Here is a 4053-nt window from a genome sequence, read left to right as displayed (position 1 = left end):
CAAACGATCTCTGCTTTTACTTCTTTCAACCAGTCCATACCGATTATCACATCAAAACTCCCTAACTCTACTGGTATTAAATCAATCTTAAATGTTTCGCTAACCAGTTTAATTTCTCAATTCCGACATATATTATCTGCTGAAATTAATTTACCATTTGCTAATTCGAGTAAAAATTTATTATCCAAAGGCGTCAATGGACAACTTAATTTAGCACAAAAATCTCTACTCATATAGCTTCTATCCACACCCGAATCAAATAAAACGTAAGCAGATTTATTGTCAATAAGAAACGTACCCGTAACAAGTTCCGGGTCTTCCTATGCCTCTGCCGCATTAATATTGAAAACTCTTCTGCGGCCTTGTCCATTCGTGTTCTCCTAGTTCGGGCAATTTCTAATAATGTGGCTCGGTTTTCCACATTTATAACAAACTACATTGGCATAACTTGCTCCGACACTACTTTCTCCGCCATTACTCGTTCCGACACCATTTGTTCATTTCGTTCTATTAACCCCTGGTCCGTAGACCTCACACTTCGCCGCGCTATGACCATTTATTTTACACTTGTTGCAAAATTTGGTGCAGAACCCCGAGTGATACTTTTCACACCTTTGGCATAGCTGCTTCTGATTGTTGTTGTTGTTGTTGCGGTTATTATTGTTGTTGGGATGATTGTTGTAGTTGCTGTTGTTGTTGTTGTTGTTATTGTTGTTGTTGGGCCGTTTGTTGTAGTTGCGATTGATGTTGCGATTGTTGGGATAATTGTTGCGATTATTGTTGTAATTGCTGTTGTTGTTGTATTGGTGATTCTTATCACCGTTTTCCTCCCACTTTCTTTTGACTTGCTTCACATTGGCCTCTTCAGCAGTCTGTTCTTTAATTCTTTCTTCAATCTAGTTCACTAGTTTGTGAGCCATTCTACATGCCTGTTGTATGGAGGCAGGCTCGTGTGAACTTATATCTTCTTGGATTCTTTCAAGTAATCCTTTCACAAACGCGTCGATCTTCTCTTCATCATCTTCGAATGCTCCCGGACACAATAGGCACAATTCTGTGAATCGTCTTTCATACGTGGTAATATCAAATCCTTGGGTTCGTAACCCTCTATGTTCTGTCTTGAGCTTATTGACCTTAGTTCTGGGACGGTACTTCTCGTTCATCAAGTGCTTGAATGCTGACCACGGTAGTGCGTATTCATCATCTTGTCCCACTTGCTCTAGATAGGTATTCCACCATGTTAACGCAGAACCTGTGAAGGTATGCGTAGCGTACTTCACTTTGTCCTCTTCAGTACACTTACTTATGGCAAACACCGATTCGACCTTCTCGGTCCACCGTTTCAATCCGATCGGTCCTTCGGTTCCATCAAATTCCAAAGGTTTGCAGGAAGTGAATTCTTTGTAGGTGCATCCTACACGATTTCCTGTACTGCTAGATCCAAGGTTATTATTGGTATGTAGCGCAGCCTGTACTTCGGCTATGTTTGAAGCTAGAAAAGTACGGAATTCCTCTTCATTCATATTCACGTTGTGTCGAGTAGTCGGTGCCATTTCCTTCAAAATAGTCAAATGGAACAAGTTAATCATACAGAATATTAAGAGTAGTTAATAGTATTTCGTAGCATAATATGAACTTATTTATAAAAGCTTTTTCTTCATATTAGCGTTTTATAAGTTTAAATTCGGGTAGTACCTACCCGTTAAGTTCATACTTAGTAGCTAATATACAATTCAACTACTACAATTCTATATGAAAAACTGATTATAATAATATTTCGCGTTCAAACATTTACACAATATTTTACAAACTTACAATACCGCTTATTTTACATATAGCATAAAATATAGCACACAATAAATTTGATACAAGATGGTTGTGAAGATAATTCTAGCTAGTACACAAGTCGTTCAGCAAAGGCAATAAAGACACGTAATTCATACGTCTAGAAACAAGTCATGCATTCTGGTTTTACTAGGATTACTTCCCATCCTTGGTCTTGTGGAACATAACCATTATGGCCGTTGATAAGATAGCGTGTTGTAACGTCGTCAAAGGGACGAGGGTTACGTAATGTCCAACAGTCCCGTAACAATCTAAAAACCTCATTTCTTACCCCAATTACCGACTCCGTCACTTGTGGCAACGTTTTGTTTAATAGTTGTAGCCCGATGTTCTTGTTCTCACTTTGGTGAGAAGCGAACATTACTAATCCGTAAGCATAACATGCTTCTTTATGTTGCATGTTAGCCGCTTTTTCTAAATCACGAAGTCCAATATTCGGATATATTGAGTCAAAATAATTTCTTAACCCATTGCGTAAAATAGCATTTGGGTTCCCCGCAATATATGCGTCAAAGTAAACACATCGTAACTTATGGATTTCCCAATGTGATATCCCCCATCTTTCGAACGAAAGCCTTTTATAAACCAAGGCATTCTTGGAACGTTCTTCGAATGTCTTACAAACTGATCTCGCCTTAAATAGTTGTGCCGAAGAATTCTGACCGACTCTAGACAAGATTTCATCAATCATGTCTCCGGGTAGGTCTCTTAAAATATTGGGTTGTCTATCCATTTAGTGTTTTTATACTGTAAAATAGACAAGAGTTAGATTCATAAAAAAAATACTTATTAATACAAGCAATTTTTACATATATCATAAAGCAAAAGCACACTATATTACATATATTACACCACACAAATACAACTATCTTATTCCGACTCGCTTGTTTCTTCTTCTTCGGTTTTGGTTCGTTTTGCCAAGTTTCTAGGGATATATGATGTTCCCCTAATACGAGCCGTCGTTTTCCACATTGGTTTAGAAAAGCCTGGTGGTTTAGAGGTTCCCGGGTCATTGTTACAACTTAAGGACTTCGGGGGTTGACGATACATATAAAGTTCATCGGGGTTGGAATTAGATTTCTCTATTTTTATGCCCTTTCCCTTATTATTTTCTTTTGCCTTTTTAAATTCAGTTGGGGTAATTTCTATAACATCATCGGAATTCTCGTCGGAATCCGATTCATCGAAGAATTGGTAATCCTCCCAATATTTTGCTTCCTTGGCGGAAACACCATTGACCATAATTAACCTTGGTCGGTTGGTTGAGGATTTTCTTTTACTTAACCGTTTTATTATTTCCCCCACCGGTTCTATTTCTTCATCCGGTTCCGATTCTTCTTCCGGTTCCGATTCTTCTTCCGGTTCCGACTCTTCTTCCGGTTCCTCTTCGGGAACTTGTGAATCAGTCCACGAATCATTCCAATTTACATTTGACTCTTCATTATTATTAGGTGAGTCAATGGGACTTGTTCTAGAGGTAGACATCTATCACATAATATCAAACGCGTTAAGAGATTAATATATCACATAATATTCACATGTTAAAAATATATAGTTTCCAACAAAATTTGTTAAGCAATCATTTTTCAAGTAAACACGGTCGAAGTCCAGACTCACTAATGCATCCTAACAAACTCGATAAGACACACTAATGCAAAATTCTGGTTCTCTAAGACCAACGCTCGGATACCAACTGAAATGTCCCGTTCTTATTGATTAAAAACGTTCCATATTAATTGATTTCGTTGCGAGGTTTTGACCTCTATATGAGACGTTTTTCAAAGACTGCATTCATTTTAAAACAAACCATAACCTTTGTTTCATCAATAAAGGTTTAAAAAGCTTTACGTAGATTATCAAATAATGATAATCTAAAATATCCTGTTTACACACGACCATTACATAATGGTTTACAATACAAATATGTTACAACAAAATAAGTTTCTTGAATGCAGTTTTTACACAATATCATACAAGCATGGACTCCAAATCTCATCCTTATTTAAGTATGCGACAGCGGAAGCTCTTAATAATCACCTGAGAATAAACATGCTAAAAACGTCAACAAAAATGTTGGTGAGTTATAGGTTTAACCTATATATATCAAATCATAATAATAGACCACAAGATTTCATATTTCAATACACATCCCATACATAGAGATAAAAGTCATTCATATGGTGAACACCTGGTAACCGACATTAACAA

Source organism: Rutidosis leptorrhynchoides, chromosome 5 (genome assembly GCF_046630445.1).
Source record: "Rutidosis leptorrhynchoides isolate AG116_Rl617_1_P2 chromosome 5, CSIRO_AGI_Rlap_v1, whole genome shotgun sequence".
Classification (NCBI taxonomy): domain Eukaryota; kingdom Viridiplantae; phylum Streptophyta; class Magnoliopsida; order Asterales; family Asteraceae; genus Rutidosis; species Rutidosis leptorrhynchoides.
The sequence above is the reverse complement of the archived record's forward strand: the minus strand, read 5'-3'. Positions refer to the sequence as shown.